Here is a 24,762-nt window from a genome sequence, read left to right as displayed (position 1 = left end):
AAAACATATTACTAGGGCTTTGGGGGTTGGGGGAACTTTCTTTTCTTTCGACTGCATGCAAATCTGTGGTTCTTCCTTCCCTCCTTTGGACACTTTGAGCTGCCCCCAGTCCATGAGCCGCTGAAGCAATTCTTCCACCGCGGGACAGGTTTCCATATCGTGTGACTCCCCGAGGTGAAACAAACATTCGTCCCTTTCGTCTTCGCCATGGGAGACCATGCACACCGCTTGCAGCGATTGGTAGATGAAGCGTCTAGAAGTAGCCACCTCTTCTAACCTCTTTGCCCGCGATGGCCCATCCTCTTTGATGGCGTTTACGTTAGCCCCTCCATGACTGGCTAGTGGGTTAGTTTTAACATTGGGGCCCTCCTCTTGGAATGATAGCCAGCCGGCATTAATTAAGTGCTGCACCTTATACTTAAACGGGATGCAGGAGTCAATGTTGTGTCCGGGAGCTCCACTATGGTACACACACTTGGCATCCGGGTTGTACCACTTGGGGTATGGTGGCCAGAAGACCTTCCCGGGTATAGCCACCACTAAATGATTCTCCAATAATGAAGGCCACAACTCGGAGTACGCCATGGGAATAGGAGAGAAATCATCTTTCGGGGGTGGGCGCCGTGCATTATTATAGTTCGTGCCAGGAGCTGTATTATTGACTGGCCGGGGAGTGGCTGGAGTTGTGTGTTGGGCCGGTGTTCTTTCTGCTGCGGGTGGTCCTTTCACTTGAGTTGGGAGGGAACTCTCGGCTCGGATTGAAAAATTCGGGGGGTTGGGCTGGTATGAGCTTTGGATATTTTGGGGTGCTTTCATCCACGTTGGGGCGGTGGTGACCGCGTGGGTATCTCCTTCCTTTTTCCTCGCGCCCACCACTGGGGCTCTTCTGTTGTTGTTGGGGGGCACGTTGGAGGCATATTCGAACTTGCCTTTTCTTAGTCCGGATTCAATTCTTTCTCCGGCGAAGACGAGATCCACGAAGTTAGCTGGCATGTATCCTATCAGCTTTTCATAGTAGAACGTAGGCAATGTATCTACCATAATTGTGATCATCTCCCTCTCCGTCATGGGCGGGACGACTTGGGCTGCGAGATCTCTCCACCTTTGGGCATATTCTTTAATGGACTCATGTTCTCGCTTGGTCATACTCTGAAGCTGGTTCCGATCGGGAGCCATATCCGTATTGTATTGGTACTGCCTAATGAAGGCAGTTGCCAAGTCCTTCCATGACCGGATCTGAGAAGCTTCTAGATTGGTATACCATGCCACTGCCACTCCGGCCAAGCTGCCTTGAAAGAAATGCACCAACAACTTTTCGTCCGCAGAATACGCCCCCATCTTTTGGCAATACATCCGAAGATGCCCTTTTGGACATGTCGTCCCTTTATACTTATCAAAATTCGGTACTTTGAACTTGGGAGGGATGACGATGTCAGGTACCAGACATAGGTCCACTAAATTCGAGAACGGGTAATTGCCGAGGCCCTCTACCACTCTTAGCCTCTCTTCAAGTGAATCAATCTTTCCCTTATCTTCTGCGAAGGGAACAGATTCTTTTACGGGTGCGGGTGAAGACGGGACATGGCGGACTATGTTTGGTTGGGGTAATTCATGGGGGGCCGGATCCTTTAGGGGAAGCAGAGGGCCTAGATGGGCATCTCCTTCATCATCTTCTTGTAGGGGGTAGTCGGCATAAGGGGGAAGTTGCCCCTCGAAGGTAGGGGCTTGGCTCAACTCTTCCGGAGCGGCACGGGGAGTGAAGTCCGGAGGCAAGCCATAAGGGTAAGCTTGTGGACTATACCTCCGACCGAACACCGTTGTGTTTCTATCTCGGCCCAAGTTTATTGCGGGCTATAGCATCGGTTCCGCTTCCCTAACTGCATTGGAGGCGGTCGCCGTGGCATTATCCTCTATAGTTTTCTAGAGTTTTAGCATGGCCTCCGTGATAGAAGCCATTTGATCTTTTAAGGCCGATAGGTCGGCCTTCATCTGTTCTTGCACGCCCTCTTCATTGTCCATTTTTCTGGATCGAGTGTTATAGGGGTGCCTTTGTGCTTTCTTAGTTATGGTGAATTCCCTAAAGAAACAAACAACGGTGAGTACGCCACCAAAACATGAATATGCCAATGAATGATCGGAGCACTTGGATCCACCTCAAGGTTTTTTAGATAATGTGATGAGTTCAAAACTTCTCGTTTTATAAAAAGAACAAAGCTTTCATCTAGCCAAGATTATACAAAAGTGTTACAACAGAACCTAATGGTTTCTAATTATATGGGCCATCAAAACTATCATGTGTTGACAGTAATTGATTAGCCCATGAATTTCCTCAGGGGCTGTACACACTTCGGCGATGGCTTTTGCTTTGGCTAGTAGTCGCGGGAGGTCTTGACTTCCATTCAAGGTCAAGGCGAACCTATCCATCCACATAGTCGCTTCTTGATGCAATGCATCAATCACCCTCCCTCTTGCTTCCTTTTCGGCGTACACTTGTGCGAAATCCTCTACTAGCTTTTGTTCATGGGTCACAGACTGGTTCAACTCTTCCTTGTACTGCCCTATGATAGCTAGCATGCTTTGCTCCGTGGCTTCCAAGTGTTGAGCCAAACTCCTCTTAGATCTTGCGCAACCAGCTAACTCTTCTTTTAAGATCATGCCATGCACCCGTGACCAGTCTCTTTCCTCTCTCCGGAGCTTGAGCTCATTGTTGCTACCCCACAAAGCTCCTCGGAATTTATCTCGGCCATATTCCTCCTTGCGGGCCCTTTTGGTTTCTTGTTCAAGGGCTTTTGCAGTGGCCGCGTTTTCCTCTCGTAATTCGGTGCACTCTGATGCAAGCTCCATTGGAGCTTGTAGGCCTAGGATCTTCTTCATCAATGGATTCCTTTGCTTCTTGGAAGATGAATGGCAGCGGAATGGAGAAAGGGAAAGAGAGAGGAGACGCCACTTCAAGGAGAAGATGAGTCTAGAAGAAGCTCACCACCATAGGAGGCCATGGATAAGAGCTTGGAGGAAGAAGGAGATGAATGAAGGGAGAGGGAGAGAAGAGCACGAAATTTTGTGCTCTAAATGAGCTTTGAAATCTGAAGTTTAATATTCAAATCATCAAAGTTGAAAAAAATGCACACACATGACCTCTATTTATAGCCTAAGTGTCACACAAAATTGGAGGGAAATTCAAATTTCACTTGAATTTGAAATTGAATTTGTGGAGCCAAACTTTGGAGCCAAAATTTCACTAATTATGATTAGTGAATTTTAGTTATGGTTCAGCCCACTAATCCAATATCAATTCCAAGATTCTCCACTATGTGTGCTTAGGTGTCATGTGGCATGAAAAGCATGAAGGACATGCACAAAGTGTGACTATATGATGTGGCAATGGGGTGTAGTAAGCAAATGCTCACCTCCCCCTCTAAAATTTAATTGGATTGGGCTTCTACCAATTCAATTAAATTTATTTCCAGCCACACACATCAAATATCCACTTAGTGCATGTGAAATTACAAAACTACCCCTAATACAAAAACTAGTCTAGGTGCCCTAAAATACAAGGGCTGAAAAATCCTATATTTCTAGGGTACCCTACCTACATTATGGAGCCCTAAATACAAGGCCCAAAAATAATGAAACCTTAATCTAATATTTACAAAGATAAGTGGGCTCATACTTAGCCCATGGGCCCGAAGTCTACCCTAAGGCTCATAAGAACCCTAGGGCCTTCTCTTGCATCTCTGGCCCAATCTACTTGGAGTTTTCTATCCAATGCCCTTGCGGGGTAGGATTGCATCATTCCCTCCCCCTTGAAAAGGATTTGACCTCAAATCCCGAGGTTCTTGAAACTCTGGGCTTTTTTCCTCAACACCTGTAAAAAGAACAAAAACATATGTATTAGTGGTGTTTAGTATGTTGAAGTAAGGTAAGGTCTGAAAACTCATTTCCTGGGCATCTTCCCATGAAGGAACATGGTTCCTCACCAACTCAATGAGTGGTGCTACAAGTATAGAAAAATATGGGGCAAACCTTTTGTAAAAGTTTGCTAAGTCTTGGAAGCCCAAAATATTTCTTACACTTGGTGGAGCGGGCCATTCAGGAATGACCTTTATTCTCATAGGGTTCATGGGAACCCCTTGATCACAATATAAAAAATTAAGAAAAGTAAAGCAATAGAACATACCTTTTTCTGTATTTTCATGTTGATTATTCCTACCAAAAAGTATGACAAACCTAGGGTGTCCCATATGAGTGCCTAAGTTTGTATTGAAACTAAAAATAAGAACAAACCTACCTAATGAGTCCCTATGTGCACAAATCATGAAGATGTGAGGTGCACGAGTGATTTTACAAAAGAGTGTTGCACCACCCAAAGCATTCATCACACCACCTATTTTAGGGATTTGGTGCCTAATAATACCTATTTTGGGCACCAACAAAGCACAAGGATTTAATCTCTTGCGAACCAAACCCTCATCCAACAACTCCTTTACTTGAGGAATAAACTCAAGCCTAAGAGATGTGGCAATGCTAACAAGTGTCTTTTTACAAAGGAGAAAATGTGGAGGTTGTCTAAGAAGGGAAATTTCATTAATATTTGTCTTTATTTCAAAATGTCTTTCCTTCTTAGCTAACCTCTTGGAGGAGACACTTACCTCCTTACACTCCTCCTTAACCATTAAAGGTTGTCCTTCTTCTTGGGGGTAGATCTCTTCACTAGATTCTTCCCCTTTTGCTTCTTCACTTTTACTAGAGGAAGGTGAAGTAGTAGCCTCATCTTGGCTACTATAAATGTCTTGGCCCCTCATAATCATGGTTTTCTTGGTGGGGCATTGAGAAGTAATGTGTCCTCTTCTAAGACATTTAAAGCACTTCATGGAGCTAGTCTTCTCTTGCATACTAGCCTTAAGGGGTTGCTTTTCTATTGTCTTCCCCTTATCATCTTTGGGCTTAGAAGGTCTCACCACTAAGATTCCTTGACCTTGGTCTTTCTTTGGATAAGAGTGAGAGCCATAAGATTTTGAAGTAGACTTCCTTTTAAGTTGTTGCTCTACCTTTATTTCCCAATCTAAATTAGCCTCTGCATTGTCCTTCCCATGGAAGTATGGGAGTTTAATGTTAACCTCTTGAGGCTTTCTTTCATTTTCTCTCCTATGGGAGTGAGGTCTAAGTTGTGACCTATGCCTTCCTTCATAATAGTCACGAAGTTCTTCACTTAGGCTCTTGCAAGAGTTATGACTACTATAGGAGACATGTTTTTCTCTTTTCATTTCTTTCATTATTTTTCTTCTTTCTTCCTCTCTTATTTTCTCTCTTTCATCTTGACTTATTTCTTCCACTCTTTTTTTACCTTTTTCTTTTCTCTCTTGTTTTTCTTTCCACAACTTAAGGGATCTCAACTCATCTAATATCTTATACAAGGGGTCCTTAGGAGTAGAACCCTCACCATTAACACTAGATGAAGAATGAAGACTCATGTTGGTTCCTAAGTTATGGTTCTTTCTTGTTGGGGGTTTGAAAACAAAAGGTAAAATAAACTATGGTTGAAACTAGCCAAAATAAACACTAAAAGAGGTGTGAAAGATAAGGTAAAAACTAATTAGTAAAAGGCAAGCTATCTAGACAGTTTGACAATGGAGGGTAAAGGAAATAAGCTATGAAAATAAGCAAGAAATTAAAGTGCAAGAAATGCAAACTAGGCGGATCCTAAGAGTGTTTGGATGACCTCATTTAAGGTTCCCAACAAAACACTCACTATCCTAAGGGGAAATTGCCTAAAATTATTACACACAAATGGAAGTAGGGTGACCTAGCGGAGGCTCCCAACTTACTTCCAATGAAAGGCCTTTTTGTTACAAAATTTGAAAGCAAAGCAAATTGCCAATTACAAAATTACAAAGAAAAAAGTCCTCAATTGTGGTGGCTATTCTCTCTTTAGTGTTTCACTCAATTTGGAGTGCTTCTTAGTCCAATAGCTCTTAAGGTGGTTGGCCCCTTGCTTCTTGACTCAAATTCTTCAAGATATGGCACCAATCCTCCTTTCCAATTCCCTATATGGCAACTCACAAGCAAGGAAACAAAGAGACAAGCAATAACCAAAGACAAAAAAAAAATGAAATGAAAGCTAAACCAATAGAGTTTTAACAAGACAAATTTCCAAGGATTATTCAACAATTAAAGCAATGAAAAGCACAAAAAGCAAGCTAGGACTCAAAGAGAAACCTAGAATGGCTCTAGAGTAGAGTAGAAAAACTCTAAAAAAAAAGACTCAAGAAACCTCTAGTTTTGGCACTTGTTTTCACAATAATGTTCAATTGAAATTTCAGAACTAGGATTGGTATAAAATATGCACCAATTATAGAACAAATTTTGAGCCAAAACAACAAGCACACTTTCCTTTCACTTTTCTTTTTTTTTCCTGGACACTGATTTTTCTGCCAACTTGTGAGATTTTTATTATTTTTTTCTTTAATCCAAATCGCTTGATTCTTTTTTTATAATTTTGTTCCAGATGTCTAGAAAATTCAGTAAAAGTTTCAGCTCAAAAAACGTAGTTACCAATTCCCAGTAATTTATACAAGTTCGTATGTTCAAGCTGCCAGCACCAGCGATTTCAGCCTAGAAATCAAGAGTAGTGTTTATGTTGCTTAAGGCTTGGATAGTTACAATTTGTGTTTGCTTATGCTCAATTATCTTGAATAACACAATTAAAGAGAGCTTAAGACTTATTTTGATTCACAAATCCAGCCACAACTCAGCACCACAACTCAACTTCATCATAGGCATCATGTAGGAAACTTAGAAAGCAAAAAAAAAAGTTCAAGAACAAGACTACTTCTAGGAATTGATTTAGAACATGTTATGAACTAAATAACATGCATGAATTAGACTCAAAATTCAAAAGATAGGCTAAGAATGACAAGAATACATGAACAAATGTATCTAGAATTCAATCAACAAAATAAAATTCAACACAAACTTAGAACATAATGTGACAATTACTATGACTAAACATGACTCTAAGACAACATGGATTAAGTGATTTACACTTAGATTTTTGTGTTTTTTTTTTCTAATCAATATTTTGGAACAAAATTTAGATCTAAAGGTTCAGCACAAGAATATTATGAATGAAAAATGATAGAACCTAAAATCAACACAAAAACAAGATTCAAGAGTAGATCTACAAAATTTGAACCATAGAAATGCAAGAACAAGTGTAGATCTAAGATTTAATCGGTTTATTTTTTTTTTGAATCTACTCTAAACAGCACCAAACCACAAGACAATGGAGGATATACATGGAGAATAAGATGAAGAACAAGGAATTAAAGAGAATTCACCGAACAAAAAGATAGAGGAAGCAAAAGAACATCACCTAGATGAAGATGCTCTTGATACCACATGATGCAAGCTCCATTGGAGCTTGTAGGCCTAGGATCTTCTTCATCAATGGATTCCTTTGCTTCTTGGAAGATGAATGGCAGCGGAATGGAGAAAGGGAAAGAGAGAGGAGACGCCACTTCAAGGAGAAGATGAGTCTAGAAGAAGCTCACCACCATAGGAGGCCATGGATAAGAGCTTGGAGGAAGAAGGAGATGAATGAAGGGAGAGGGAGAGAAGAGCACGAAATTTTGTGCTCTAAATGAGCTTTGAAATCTGAAGTTTAATATTCAAATCATCAAAGTTGAAAAAAATGCACACACATGACCTCTATTTATAGCCTAAGTGTCACACAAAATTGGAGGGAAATTCAAATTTCACTTGAATTTGAAATTGAATTTGTGGAGCCAAAATTTGGAGCCAAAATTTCACTAATTATGATTAGTGAATTTTAGTTATGGTTCAGCCCACTAATCCAATATCAATTCCAAGATTCTCCACTATGTGTGCTTAGGTGTCATGTGGCATGAAAAGCATGAAGGACATGCACAAAGTGTGACTATATGATGTGGCAATGGGGTGTAGTAAGCAAATGCTCACCTCCCCCTCTAAAATTTAATTGGATTGGGCTTCTACCAATTCAATTAAATTTATTTCCAGCCACACACATCAAATATCCACTTAGTGCATGTGAAATTACAAAACTACCCCTAATACAAAAACTAGTCTAGGTGCCCTAAAATACAAGGGCTGAAAAATCCTATATTTCTAGGGTACCCTACCTACATTATGGAGCCCTAAATACAAGGCCCAAAAATAATGAAACCTTAATCTAATATTTACAAAGATAAGTGGGCTCATACTTAGCCCATGGGCCCGAAGTCTACCCTAAGGCTCATAAGAACCCTAGGGCCTTCTCTTGCATCTCTGGCCCAATCTACTTGGAGTTTTCTATCCAATGCCCTTGCGGGGTAGGATTGCATCACACTCTTTCCAGATGTTGGTAGCGGATGACTTGAACTTTTCTTTGGCGAGTCTTGCCTTCCCTAGCTCTAATTTTAGAGCTTGGACTTCTTCATCTTCCTCCGGAGCTTCAAAGTTCTCCTCATTGATAACTTTCAACTTGGGGAGCCAATCTAACCCTCGCGTATGAACTCTTAGTCATCCATGATAACCACCGATGACGCCATTACGGATGCCCCTAAGCTCTTTGTCTTTCCTCAACGGACTTCTCCACGCCTTGTGGACTCTTTGTATAACCTTGAGACTTTGCGCGCCAAAATCTCTCACAAGGAAAGGCGAGAGACTCTCTTCTGTTGGCGCTCCCCTCATGGGGTATCCTAGCTGTCTTATGGCAAGTGCGGGATTATAGTTGATTCAACCCCTCGTCCCTATCAACTAAACATTAGGGTAGTCCCCACACGAGAAAAGAACTCCCTCATTTACTTCCTTCCATCGAGGAAACCAATTGATTCCCAATCGACTCTTCTTTTTTCGACGCACGAGCGATAACTTTGAAGCGGACACGGGTGTCTTATGTCTTGTTGGAATAGGTGCGCAACCAACCACACACAGAGAGCGCGTAAGCAACAAACAGTCCATGCGCTGTTTTTCTCGCACCTTCGGTCAAAGGTATCAAATAAGTCCGCCAAGATAGCCACCACTGGGCTCTCCTTGCTTTGGTGATAGGCAAGGAAAGCATCGATTGCAGCTAAGTCCACCAAGCCGTCCACGTTCGAAAAGAGGACAACCCCAAAAATCAGCAAAGCTAGTATATCCGCAAACGAGACCCACTTCTCTTGGCTTGCCATATCCCTTGCCTTGCCTTCCAAGTATTTCCGCGGCAGGCCCACTACGCCGTTCCGAGTTTGCTTCATGCGATCCAACTCTTTTGTCGAATCTCCGACCACAGCTGCAATCTTACTCAAGGAGGGAAGAAACCTAGAGAAAAGGTACGGTTTTCTTCCCCCAAGAGGGCATCCTAATATCTCCTCAAACTCTTCAACAGTCGGTACTATTTGGAAGTCCCCAAACATGAAGCATCTCAACGACTGGTCATAGTATTGGGCAAGGGATACAACAGCTTCCGTAAATACCTCCGCTGCGGTCAAATCTAGAATCTTTCCGTACACTTTGCAGAAGGCTTGCCTTTGGAGAGGTCCCATCAATCATCCCAATTCCTTGAGGCTGGTGACATCTAGACCCTTAACCTTGACTTGATAAAATCTTTTTCCGTTTTGATTTGTCCCCATCATTTACCTAAAAAAGGGGTGGATCAAGACTCCGATATGAATGATGCAATGCGTATGCATGAAACGGAAAGAAAACAAAACAAAGGGGTAATTTACATATACGAGATTGCAAAGATCCACCTTTTTAATGCTACGTTTTAGGCATCATGGCACCTCAACGTAAGTATTAAAAGGTTACGCATTACACTAAAGAAACAAAATATTACTAGCAAAACTATATTTAGTGCTATTTGCAGAGAAATGCATGAGAACAAATGGCACAGAGCGTGTTTGCTCTATACCCCTAATTGGGAACCTATAGGACAATATCTAGGGGTCTCTAATCACTACCCCCAACAATTCATAACTCACACGGCTGTTTTGTAAAGGTATCATCACTCAAAATAATAATATTGTGGCGGTATGGAATACCAGCGACAACATATTATAAAGAGAGAAAGCTCTAGACGGGGTTTCACTATTATCAAGCAAGTTGGAGACCTAGCATGATGATAGATTCACCTCCACTCCTTAGATTCCCATGAACCCGGGTATAGGGCCTCTTTTTTACTCAAACCCGTGCGTGCTTAGAATGCAGTGTAAAGAATGCGAAATAGACAACAGTTATTTACATTTTACACGGTTCAACAAGTGCACACACAAAGTTTCACAATTCCACAATTCCTTAAAATAGGCCTAACTCACAAAAGGTCCCCAGTGGAGTCGCCAACTGTCGCAACATGCCCTTTTGCAGGCGTGCGAGGCGAGGCTCACGGGTGTGCTTTCCAAAGGAGGAAAGATGCGCGGAGTCGCCATCAACGTTTATTTGTGGAAAACGTCGAAAAAACCGAAAGAAACCGGTCAAAACGAAAATTCTAAGTTCGGAAGTTGTATTTACGTTTGAGGAAGGTATTAACACCTCTCACGTTTGTCTCAAAGGACAACAGCCTATTTTTTAGAATTGTGGAAATTGTGTTACCTTAACTTTTACTTCTTTTTATTTTTTGAGGTCGACAAAAGCGGGGCTTTTGCTCCTACGTACCCTCCATCGAAGAGGAAGTCAGACCTACGTAGTTCTTTCTTAATAGTGAATCAAGCGATTCTTTTTACTTGAAAGGTGATCATTTTAAGGCGTTGGACCTCAAAAATGATCCACTTACTTGGTAAGGAAAACTGAGATAATAAACTTTCAAACCCTTTTTAGTGACTTTTTTGTGGACGAGCTTGACTAGGCGAGTTGATTTTAGCCTTAGTTTCACTTTAGTTATTAGTCAATTCAATTAGGAATGAGAAATCCCAAAGAGAAAACGTCCGATTGATTTTTTCGCTTCATTTTACTAAAAGGTATTTTTTGATTATTATATTATTATTTTACCTCTTTTTTTATTTCCAACGTGGTTACGGCACGACCGAACGGTCAGAATTCATTTTAACAGAAATTAACGGATATTACAAATCAAATGATCGGTGAAAATTTATTTTATTTTTTTATTAGGCGAGAGATACTTAAATAAATGACTGAAGCACGTCAAAAGGGGGTACGAAAAGTAAATGAAAACGAGAATAAAAGTACATGAAACAAATGGGGACCACCACGGGTACATAGAATAAATTGAAAAGCTCGGTTTGGGGTACTTACCAGTTGAAGACCGAAGAAAACGAAGAACGAAGGATGAATGTCGAAGAACGGTTGAAAATCTTCGCGTAATTACCCACGGAAACGTTACGGAAACGTTACGGAAGCGCCTCGGCTTGGATTTTCTTCACGGAAACAATTTTCCTCAGCAATTTTAAGAGAATACGAAGTGGCAAGAAGGCTGAACCCCTTCACTCTTCATTCCTCCCCTTATTTATAGCAAAACAGGGGAGGAGCTTGCCACCCAGCTCGCCCAGGCGAGCCAGGTTGCTTCCTTCAGAAGCAACCGCCTTCTGGAGAGAGAATCTGGAAGGCCCATGTGGGCCTGATTGCTATTTACACCCTTTTTTTACTAAATGCACCCCTTTTTCTTTTTTTGTGATTCTTTTTCCGTAACGTTACGAAATTTTACGAATTTCGTAACGATACTTATTTTCTTTCCGTAAGGCTACGGAACCTTATGAATCATATATTTACTCTTTTTTAGCTTTCGAAGAAGTTACGGAAACTCATAGATTGCGTAACAATACTTCCTTTTGGTTTTTGCCACATTACGGAATTTCACGGATCGCATAACCATGCTTTCTTTTGATTTCCGGCGTGTCTCGGGACTTCACATATTGTGCAACAAAGGGTGCTAAGTACTTCGAAGTGGTCAATCAAAGGTTGCATGCCATCAAGCAATAGTCCCCGGACGAAATTAGGGTATGACATTTGTTTTTTGAAAAATCTTTTCAATACTTCCCTTGTGAAGTCTTCTTGATTTCTTCTCTTGAATCTTGAATTCATCTTCTCTTGAATCTTGAAATCAAACTTCTCTTGATTCTTGAATTGTTCTTGACTCAATCTTGAAATCATTCTCTTGGGCTTTTTGTCATCATCTTTGTTATCATCAAAACAACTTGAATCAATCTTGATTCAACATCATGAAGCTTGCTTCTACAAAATGAAGACTCATGTTGGTTCCTAAGTTTTTGTTTTTTTCTTGTTAGGGGTTTGAAAACAAAAGGTAAAAGAAACTATGGTTGAAACTAGCCAAAATAAACGCTAAAAGAGGTGTGAAAGATAAGGAAAAAACTAATTAGTAAAAGGCAAGCTATCTAGGCGGTTTGACAATGGAAGGTAAAGGAAAAAAGTTATGAAAGTAAGAAAGAAATGTAAACTAGGCGAATCCTAAGAGTGTTTGGATGACCACATTTAAGGTTCCCAACAAAACACTCACTATCCTAAGGGAAAATTGCCTAAAATTATTACACACAAATGGAAGTAGGGTGGCCTATTGGAGGCTTCCAACTTACTTCAAATGAAAGGCCTTTTTGTTACAAAATTTGAAAGCAATTAAAGTAAGTAAATTGTCAATTACAAAATTACAAAAAGGTCCTCAATTTTGGTGGTTGTTCTCTCTTTGGTGATTCACTCAATTTGGAGTGCTTCTTAGTCCAATAGCTCTTAAGGTGGTTTTCCCCTAGCTTCTTGACTCAAATTCTTCAAGGGATGGCACCAATCCTCCTTTCCAATTCCCTATATGGAAACTCACAAACAAGGAAACAAAGAGACAAGCAATAACCAAAGACCAAAAAATGAAGTGAAAGCAAAACCAATAGAGTTTTAACAAGACAAATTTTGAAGGATTTTTCAACAATTAAAGCAATGAAAAACACATAAAAGCAAGCTAGGACTCAAAGAGAAACTTAGAATGGCTCTAGAGTAGAGCAAAAAAACTAAAATAAAAAGACTAAAGAAACCTCTAGTTTTGGAACTTTTTTTCACACCAATTTTCAATTGAAATTTCAGAACTAGGATTGGTATAAAATAGGCACCAATTATAGAAATAAAACAGTCCCTCCATGACTAGAAATATAATACTTCATAGAATGTCATATAATCCAGAAAGTCATTCATAATAACCAAATAAAAGTACATACCACTATTCATATATCATCAAAATAATTGAGTTTAAAACTCATAACCATAAACAACCAAGAGCAAGTAAATATAATCATCATGTTCAGTCATGCTAATCAAATAATAAAAGAAATACTAAGTATTCAAATGTCATAAAAACATAGTCAAATACAAGGCTTAAAAACAAAATATAATTATAATCTAAATCTATTATCAGAGAATCAAAACTTAATTCTAAGTAACAAAAATTAGTTCTGAAAACATACATGGTAACTCATTAATTATCTCAATTATTTTAGCATATCAATATAATTTTGACAAAAATCCAATCATGTGAAATCATACATAAATGGATAAACATACAATAACTGTATTCATACAAGAGAGAAAAACTTATAAAAATCAAACAAGATAATAAATCATCCACAAATCATAATAAAAACATATGTATCAAATAAGTCATAAGTCATAAAAAATAACCAAGTAGAACCATAACAGATAAAGCAACTAACAAGTTTTAAACTTTTGGAAAATAAAGTACTAATAAAGTTTGAAAACATAATTCACTAAGTACCAAATAAGTAAACAAGATAGTCAAGTTTAAACACATAACAGAAAGACATTAAAACAAACTATTTTGCACCCATAAAAAATACATATTCACTATCTTAATCAACATAACCTTTAAATATAATAAAAAAAAATCATAATAACTCTCAAACACAATCAATCATCATACATTTCAAATTAATTAAATTTAATTAACAATCAACTAACTATGCACAAAAAATTTCTATTTCAAAAAAAATATTCAAATTTCAAAATTCAAATTTCAAATTTTAAATTTTAAATTTCAAATTCCAGTAACTTCCTTTTTCAACTTCCAACTTCCATTTTCAACTTTCAAACTTTTAATTTTCAAACTTCCAATAACTTCCAAATTTTAATTTTCAAACTTCCAACTACTTCCAAATTTTAATTTTCAAACTTCCAATAACTTCCAAATTTTAATTTTCAAACTTTCAACTAGTTGGACACAAATATCAAAGACAAAAGAATCAATCATGTATATTGAAATTCTTTAAACTAAATATAGTTAATTAATCATAATAAATTTTAACATAATCAAATAACAATCATCAACACATATTATGGTAATTATTCAATTATCTTAACATGTCAAAACATTTTTTAATTTTTTAACAGAATCTAATCGTCTTAGAAACAAAATATAAGCAATTCAAGCATTAATCAATTCAAACAAAATTCAATTAATCATACATACTAAATATAGTTATTTAAACATTGTAAACACAATCAAATAATTTCCACAATTGTTTTCTATTTGCCACAAAAATAACTTAACTGTAAATACTAATCATACCTTAATTCATAGAGATGGCTTAGATGTTACCTCTTTTGAGATTTTACTGATATTGTTGTCGCCGTATGTAACATGTCCACTTTTCTTGGGGGAAATGGTTGTAAATTTGGATACATCTCCTGTCATATGCTAGGAACATCCACTGTCGATGTACCACTTCTTCCTTACAGATTCTTCTTTGTTGTTCTCATGAGATTTTGTCATGAGACACAAGTTGACTTGGTCATCATCATGATCTTGGAATAACCTATTCCTGAAAATGCTTTTGAAAAACAAAGAATCTAAAGAGGCCATTAATCTTGAAGTGGTTAGACTTTCTACAAGATACCTGCTCTGATACCACTTGTTGGATCGAGTGGCCTCAGAATAATAAAGAAGGGGGGGTTGAATTAATTATTCCTAAACCTTTACTAATTAAAAATTTACTCTTCTAAGGCTTTTACTATGTTGTTAAGTAAATAAAGAGTAGAAAAGAAACTTAACCAAAAGTAAAAGCAGAAATTAAAATGCACAGCGAAAATTAAAAGAGTAGGGAAGAAGGAGACAAACACACAAGAGTTTTTATACTGGTTCGGCAACAACCCGTGCCTACATCTAGTCCCCAAGCGAACCTGTGGTCCTTGAGATTTCTTTTCCAACCTTGTAAAAATCCTTTTACAGGCAAAGATCCACAAGGGATGTACCCACCCTTGTTCTCTTTGAACAACCTAGTGGATGTACCCTCCACTAGAACTAATCCACAAGAGATGTACCCTCTCTTGTTCTTAGTCAAACCCAAGTAGATGTACCCTCTACTTGTACCACAAAGGATGTACCCTCCAATGTGTTAAGACAAAGTTCTCAGGCGGTTAAACCTTTGAAACTTTGTGAATGGGGATACAAAAGAATTCTCAGGTGGTTAGTCCCTTTTAAATCTTTTGTATATGGGAAAGGGAAGAGGCAAAAGAATTCTTAGACTGTGTCATTTTGAATTCTTTGACAAGGGAGAAGGGAGACACAAAAGAATTCAGGTGGTTAGTCCTTTGTTCTTTTGGAAAAGGGAGAAGAGAGACACAAAAAGAATTCAGGCGGTTAGTCCTTGGCGAATTCTTTTTGGAAAAGGGAGAAGAGATGAAAAGAATGAATAGCACATATTTTCAAGGTTTAGAAAACCAGAAAACTTTAGAAAGCTTTTGACAAATAAAGAAGAAAAAGAAGTTCAAAGAGACTCAAAAATCAATGTGGAAAAATTGCTTGTGTAAAGAATGAATTGGAAAAGATAGATCTTGAAATGCAAAACAAAGCCTTGCTTTTATAGACTCTTCATGTCTGGTCAAGAGAACCATTAGAAGAGTTATAACCTTTTGAAAAACTTTAAAACCAATTTGAAAAAGTCAAAAACTATTTGAAGAGTTACATCTTTTGATTTGCTCAGAAACTATCACTGGTAATCGATTACCAAATCAGTGTAATCGATTACACAAAGCTTTTTTGTGAAAGGATGTGACTCTTCACAATTTAATTTGAATTCCAATGTTCGAACACACTGGTAATCAATTACCAAATCATTGTAATCGATTACAACATTTTGAAATCAATTGGAACATTGTAAATTCAGTTGAAAGCTTTTTGAAAACCATTTTGCTACTGGTAATCGATTACAATAATATGGTAATCGATTACCAGAGAGTAAAAACTCTTTGGTAAAAGAATTTGAGAAAAATTCACGTGCTACTCAGTTTTTGAAAACACTTTTTAATACTTATCTTAATTGAGCCTTCTCTTGATTCTTGAATCTCAAGTCTTGAATCTTGATTTTGATTCTAGGAACTTGAATCTTGAAACTTGATTCTTGAAATCAAATTTCCTTTTGAACCTTGAAGTGTTCTTGATTCAATCTTGAACTCATTCTTTGTTTCTTGAGATCATCATCTTTGTTATCATGAATTGATCTTGACTTTTGAGCTTTTTGTCATCCCCTTTGTCATCATCAAAACTTCTTTGAATCAATCTTGATTCATGATGAAGCTTGCTTCTACAGCAATGAGGTGTAGCAAGCAAATGCTCACCTCCACCTCTAAAATTTAATTGGATTGGGCTTCTCCTAATTCAATTAAATTTATTTCTCAACACACACTTCAAGTATTCACTTAATGCATGTGAAATTACAAAACTACCCCTAATACAAAAACTAGTCTAGGTGCCCTAAAATACAAGGGCTGAAAAATCCTACATTTCTAGGGTACCCTACCTACATTATGGAGCCCTAAATACAAGGCCCAAAAATAGTGAAACCTTAATCTAATATGTACAATGGTAAGTGGGCTCATACTTAGCCCATGGGTCCAAAATTTACCCTGAGGCTCATGAGAACCCTAGGGCCTTCTCTTGCATCTTTGGCCCAATCTACTTGGAGTCTTCTATCTAATGCCTTTGCGGGATAGGATTGCATCATCCAAGGTTTAGAAGTGGAGAGAAATGAGAGAATTAAGAAATAAGCAGAAGAAAGAAGAGGAAATGAAACTGAGGCGCTAGTCGGTTAGTTTTTATTTTTTGAGGATTGGATGTGATCTATGTATCCTTAGGGGTCCCCTTTGTTATTATGTGCACATTCATCTTCTCCATCTATCATCGGCGATCTCGTTTTTTTTGTAAAGTTCAATCTTAACCGATCACTAGTGCTGTAAAGTTGTCTTTAAAAAGATTGAAAGTTAATAAACAAAATCAAGATAAAACCAAATCATAACTAATTTCTTTTTAACAAATATCACTTGAGATCGTTTCAAGGTCCAACGCCTTAACGACTCTCTCCATTTTTCAAATTTAAAAGATTGTTTCAAGGTCCAACACCTTAACGATTCTCTCCGTTTTTCAAAATTTAAAACATCGTTTCAAGGTCATTGTTTCAAGGTTTAACGCCTTAACGATTCTCTCCGTTTTTCAAAATTTAAAACACCGTTTCAAGGTCCAACACCTTAAATGACTTTTTGTCCGCAATTAAAATGAATCTTTTAGAAACATAAAAATCAATTTAACAAACAAACATTCAGACTTAAAGAACTACGTATGTCTAAATTCCTCATCACACCTGAGGATACGTAGGAGTAAGGGCAACACCCTTGTCGATCCCAAAAAAATATAAAAATATAAAAGGGAAAAGTAAATAATTCTGAAGTCATGTTACGCACACTCGATTAAAGGCTGTCGTCCCTTGTGACGGGCGCGTGGGGTGCTAATACCTTACCCATGCGTAAACAACTTCTAAACCCTTCTTTTCAATATTCGCAGACCTCGTTTTGGTTTTTCTAATGTTTTCCTTGAATAAACGTTGGTGGCGACTCCACACATTTTCTTCATGAGAAGACACACTTTTTCTTTTCGCCTCGCCCTCCCGTTGATGGGTAGGTTGCGACAGATGGCAACTCCACTGGGGATTGTTAGAGAGTTAAGCCATTCAATCAGTGTGCAATGTTTTATCGTGACTTCTTCTTTATTTTCCCTCTTCTCTTTTATCTTGTGTTTTGTCCGTATTTGTGTATAAACTTTGCTACGCCATTATGTTTGGTGTGTGTCTGTCTATCTATTACATTCATAGTTAGAAATATTTTTGTTCTATGCACGCATGACACCTACACCTTTGCACACACATTGAGATAGGTCTTATGCCCAGGTCTATGTGAGCCATAAAGAGTAGAGGTCGATTTGTGGTCATGCTGGGTCTCCGACTCGCTTGGTAACATGAAGCCTCATCTAGAGTTTTCCTCTTTTAGTGATGCATGTTGGACAAGCGGCCTAAGAAATATTAAGAAGGGGGGGTTGAATTAAGATTTCATTGACTATTCCTAATTGAAATTTTACTTTTCTTAATTATTCCTGTAAGAATGGAGGAGGAGAGGATAATATAATAGCACAAGTTTTTGGCCAATGAACTTTTCTTGACAAAGCAAGTATTGAACAAAAACTTTTAGAAAGATGTTGAGAATGATTCAGTAATCAGTATATCATGAAATTCGTGCCATGGTCGCATATTTATAGCCATTTGATGGCTCTTGAAGAAACCATGTTAAAAGTTGTGACTCTTGGCAATTTCTTCAAAACTAGTCACTTTAAAAGTTGTGACTCTTTTGAAAATTAGTCACTTAAAAGTTGTGACTCTCTTGAAAACTAGTCACTTTAAAAGTTGTGACTCTTGGCAAATTCCTCAAAAACTAGTCACTTTAAAAAATCGTGACTCTTGGAAATTTATTTTTCAAAACCAGTCACTGGTAATCGATTACCATTATAGTGTAATCGATTACACATCAATAGATGTGACTCTTCATGTTTAGATTTGAAAAACCAACGTTTAAAAACACTGGTTTTGTAATCGATTACACAAGTTCAAAAATGTTTTATCACAAGTTGTAACTCTTGAAATTTGAAATTCAACGTTCAAAAACATTGGTAATTGATTACATGCCCATGGTAATTGATCGAGGCCGTACCCGAATCAAATAAATATTAAAATATAGTAACTAGGAAGTGATCCTAGGTCGTTTCCCAACGAGCAATGATAAACCAAATGTTCATAACAGATAGTAGGAAATAGTAACAAATTGGGGGGGGGGGGGGTTGTTTGCTTTTGTAAATTAAACAGCGAGTAAAATTGAATTAGAAAATATCAGAATTAAAATACGTTGCTTCCCCTTGATTCACAAGCAAGTCTCTTATCCTAGGTTGCGAGAATTTATCCTTTATCAGTTTAACCACTTAATCCAATCCTAAATTAAATTACTAAGTGAAATTTAACATAATGCATTCATTATGTGATTAAGCAACGCATACACCAATTACTCATAAACGATCATTAAGCATGAACGTAAATTAAGAGCAGAGACAATTAATCAAGCACTAAGCATGCCTGAATTAATAGCAATAAATTCAGAGTAATTAGTGAAGAGGAAAAATTGAACAGAATTTAACAGTAATAATAGAACCTCAAAGAGAATTGTGCTTGATCCTCAAGAGAAAACAACGCTGGGGACTTAGCCTTCCATTAATCACTAGAGAGTGAAATTATAGATTGAAGAACGCAATTTTATTGCTAAAATGAAAAGTCAGAACTGGAATTGTAAAAACGAAAAAAGGAGAAAAGAGAAGAGAGAGAGAGAGCCTAAACTAGAACCTTGGTGCTGTTATATAGTTTTTCAGCCCCAGAGCTTACAAATCTGTTTTAAATCCAAACTCATAAATAAAATAAAATAAAATCTAGATAAGATAGGATCTAGATGAAATAATAACTAGATGAGATCAAATCTAAATAATATCTTATCAAGATAAGATAATGAAATTCTGATACCAATGACAGATGTCGTACCGGATGTCACGACATCACGCTTCAGAACATGCAGATGATGTTTGACAGTATGAACAGATTAAACAAGTAAATAACACAAGAGAATTGTTAACCCAGTTCGGTGCAACGTCACCTACATCTGGGGGCTACCAAGCCAGGGAGGAAATCCACTAAAATAGTGTTAGTTCGAAGATCTAACAGCCACTGTTTACAACCTTCTCACCTAACCACTACCCGTGCAACCTCTACCTAAGAGCCACTCTTAGATATGAGAACCCCTCTCACTCCCTCTCAATCACTCTCCCGTGTTTACAAATAAATCAAAGACACACCAGAGATTGCTCTCTGAACAATAGAGATCAACTCTACACACTCAGGTCCAACACTTGATGTTAGGGTAACATCAAGGTGGCTCACAAAACACTCAAGTCCCAAAACTCACAAAATAACTCTTCAATCCCGGACTTGGTAGAAAACTCGTGCAGCCTTCATGTTTATATAGCAGTGTGCGTATCTGGGCTGCAACAACTTGCGCTGGATAAGATCTATCATTCTCCTGAAAAATCTGCACTTAAAGATCTAAAAGATAAAGTTTGATCTTTTAGTTTTTATCTTTAATCTCTAATTCCTGAACGAACTATTCAATTTTGTAATTCGAACTTTAATTATCTTTTAATTCGTTCCTAAAGATAGATCGCCAAATCTGTTGCTAACTGCACATTAATCTGTTAAAGATATAACAGATTTATGTGTCCAGTATTTTCGGGCAGGATGTCCTGGACATTGTATCCGACATCGTGGATCCTGCAGCTTCAATTCTTCATTTGACATTTTATCTTGCCTTGTGCATTGTGCAGCCCGATCTGATTCCTTGACATAATGTTAGACATCATGTGCAGCAACTCCAGCTTTCCTTCATTGTCTAAGTGCTTATGTTTTAACAAAATTTTAGCCAATCTTTTAAAACTCAGTAAAGCTAAGCACTAACAATCTCCCCCTTTGGCAAATTTTGTCTAAAACATACTTAGACACTTCCTGAGCAGGTACGAGCAGTCATGCAAGTGGGATCAACAACTTTCATTATCAGAGTAATCAAGCACAGCAGTCTCTGTAGTGGTGACAGCAAAATTCTGCAAGTTGCAAATCTACAAGTCTTTTCCAGGATGTCAAGACATCTCATGTGACATCAGCTTTCTGCTCCCCCTGTCTCCATGCTCTTACTGCATCTTCTATCAGCTACTAGTTTCAGTAGCTTACATCAATCATCATCAGCAGCAGCAGTCTCCCCCTCAAAATCATATAAATACTACTCCCCCTCAAAATCATAACTCATGCATACATAATATCCTACTACTCAAAATCATAAATCATGCATAATACTATTACTCCCCCTTTTTAGACAGAATTTGGCAAAAGTAGAATGCATGAAATTAATGTGCAAATATTACAGACCAATAACTAGTAAAAGTAAAAACAAAAAATAAAGGTCTGATGGTCATGGGGTGGCTTCAGAATCATCATCATCTGATTCTGTATCCTCTGCTGCATCTTCCTCTTCCTCAGCTGCTTCTTCTTCTTCCTCAGCTGCTTCTTCTTCTTCCTCAGCTGCTTCACCATCATCAATGCCACTGTCTGAGAGTCTTTTGATCAGGCGTTCCAGCTCCATTTTCTTCTCTGTGGTGGCTTTGATGGTTGCTTCCAGCACCTTGCATGTGTCCTTGAGTTCAGCAATCAAAGCATCCTTGGACACAGCACCTGAAGCAGCAGCTTTCCCTGATGTCGAGACAATGTCTGGGACATGTGTCCCCTCAAACAGTTTGTAATGCAGGGATAGAGCAGATTCTCTCTTCTTCACAGAGTCAGTGTAGTTTAAAATATTGGGATGTTGACTCAACATAATGCCACACAATACAGTTGGGAAGGCAATGGGTAATTTGACAGCAAAGGATTCTGAATGCTTAACAGTTTGATCAAAAATATAGTTTCCAAAATTAAATTTGGACTTGGTTCCAACAGCATACAGAAATTTACCCAAACCTGTGGCAACAGTGGAAGTATGATTGGTGGGTACCCAGTTTGCAGTGCCAATCCTATGCAGGATTGCATACTTCACACTTAGCTTCCCTGCAGAAAGCTTCCCTTTCTTTGGCCAATGCTGAACTTGTTTGGCAGTGATTTCCTTGGCAATTTGATGCTCAGAAGCAGCAATATCCACCACTCCTTCAGTTGGTCTGCCCAGGTATTTGTTGATTACAGCAGGGGAGAATCTAACACATTTTCCTCTGACAAACACTTTCTGATACTCATCACTCTTTCTGTTTGTTATGTCAGAGGGAATGTTGACAATGAATTCCCTGACTAGACTTTCATAGCAATCTCCCAACTTGGTGACAGTTTTCAGCAGTCCAGCAGCCTTGATGAGGTCCATGATCTCCTTGCAATCCAAGGCATCTCTTCCCAGTTCTCTTTCTAAGGCAAGTCTGCGTTGATATACAAATTTCCACCTTTCAACATTGCCAATGGAGTGGAATGAGATGTTGTCCAATGGTGCATCAGGGACATTTCCAGGCACCTTTTTCCCTGATTTCTTGGCCCGCTTGATGTCGGGAACATCTAGTTCGACATCATCATCAGAATCAGATGAGGAAATTTCTTTCCTCTTCTTGGAAGGGATTGCAACTTTGCTCCATCTGGATGTGGTAGGAGTGATTGGAGTGCTCTTCTTCTGTGCCATAGTTTTGATTCGTCCAGACCTAGTAATGGGGGTTTTTCCCTTTCTGCTTTGTAATCTTTCTGCAATGCCAGGTGCCAACTTGTTGGCAATGGGTTCCTCATCAGATTCTACTTCTTCTAGGTCAATGAGGTCACCTGGAGCAGGTTCTGGTGCCCTTGGTGCAGGGGTCTCCTCTGTGGCTTGATCCTCTTCCTCTGTTGATTCCTCTTTACTGGATGAAGAGAGGACTTCAGCATTTGGGGTGGAAGATGTTGGAACATCTTTATCAGCATCAGGGACAGAAACATTTGGGGTGGAAGATGTTGGAACATCTTTATCAGCATCAGGGACAGAAGCATTTTTCAAAATGCTACTCACAATACTGCGGATCTTCTTATCCATCTCCGTGTCTACTTCCCTAGGACTTGTTGCAAGGCTAGGGTTTTCAGAAGTCTTCACTCCCTGTTGTCGTTTGGGGACCAGTTTTTCAGGAACAGGGGCTGGACCAGGAATCATTTGTATGGGTTGGATATTGAATTCAGGTCGTTCCTGGTTTGATGGTGCTTTGGTGGATGAAGGAGATGATGGTACAGAGGGTGAACCAGGAGCTGAAGTTTCTTTTGGTGCGGTAGCCATGGAGAAGCAGAGCCTTTGGAGTGGTTTCGTAAATCTCTGAGAGCTGTTGGGGAATGCTGATGAAATCGAGATTACCACGTAAATATGAGTTTGAATGAGGAATGTAGAGGGACGTGTGAAGCAACGGTCGAATTTGTTTTGGCCCAGTAGTGAACGCGCTATTAACGTTTGAGCACGTTCAGATAAAAGTAATTGCTATAAATCCTCTAGCAGACAAATGCCCAGCTTGCCCCTTAGTTTTTCAAACTGATTTGCATCCAATGCCTTTGTGAAAATATCTGCTATTTGTTCCTCAGTGTCAACATGCTTTAGTGTGATAACTTTATCATCAACAAGATCTCTAATATAGTGATGTCTAATGTCAATGTGCTTGGTTCTGCTGTGTTGAACAGGATTTTTAGAAATATTAATAGCACTCAAGTTGTCACAGTACAATGTCATGACATCTTGTTCGACATTGTACTCCTTAAGCATCTGCTTCATCCAAACTAGTTGTGAACAGCTGCTTCCTGCTGCAATATACTCTGCTTCTGCAGTAGATAGGGACACACAGTTCTGCTTCTTGCTGAACCATGAAATAAGATTGTTGCCCAAATAGAAGCATCCACCAGAAGTGCTTTTTCTGTCATCTGCACTTCCAGCCCAATCAGCATCACAATACCCAACCAGCATTGAACCTGAACAATGACAGTACATAATCCCATAGTCACTGGTGCCATTTACATATTTCAGAATTCTCTTTACTTGATTCAGGTGACTTATCTTGGGATTGGCTTGATATCTTGCACAAACACCTACTGCAAAGGTGATGTCAGGTCTGCTTGCTGTTAAATATAGTAAGCTCCCAATCATGCTTCTGTACAGACTTTGATCAACACTGGTGCCAGCTTCATCTTTTGACAGCTTCAAGTGAGTAGGTGCTGGTGTTCTTTTATGGCTGGCATTTTCCATCCCAAACTTCTTGACAATGTTCTTTGCATACTTGCTTTGTGAGAGGAATATGGAGTCTTCCATCTGCTTCACTTGGAGTCCCAGAAAATAAGTCAGCTCTCCAACAAGACTCATCTCAAATTCAGATTGCATCTGTTGGACAAAATGTCGAAGCATCTCATTCGACATCCCTCCAAACACAATGTCATCAACATATATCTGTGCTATCATCAAGTTTTCAGCATCTTGTTTGACAAAGAGAGTCTTGTCAATTCCTCCCTTCCTATACCCTTGCTGAGTAAGGAACTCTGTTAGCCTTTCATACCAAGCTCTTGGAGCTTGCTTCAATCCATAGAGAGCCTTCTTGAGCCTGTATACATGATCTGGATGAGTTGGATCTACAAATCCCTTTGGCTGCTCCACATAGGCTTCTTCATTCAGGTATCCATTCAGAAATGCGCTCTTCACATCCATCTGGTACAGCTTGAATTTGAGGATGCAAGCTACACCAAGTATCAATCTGATGGACTCAAGTCTAGCAACAGGGGCGAAAGTTTCATCAAAGTCTACACCTTCAATCTGAGTGTAGCCTTGAGCAACAAGTCTGGCCTTGTTTCTGGTTATAACACCTTCTTC

The sequence above is a fragment of the Glycine max genome, chromosome 20, assembly GCF_000004515.6.
Source record: "Glycine max cultivar Williams 82 chromosome 20, Glycine_max_v4.0, whole genome shotgun sequence".
Taxonomy (NCBI): domain Eukaryota; kingdom Viridiplantae; phylum Streptophyta; class Magnoliopsida; order Fabales; family Fabaceae; genus Glycine; species Glycine max.
Note: the sequence above shows the minus strand (reverse complement) of the source record.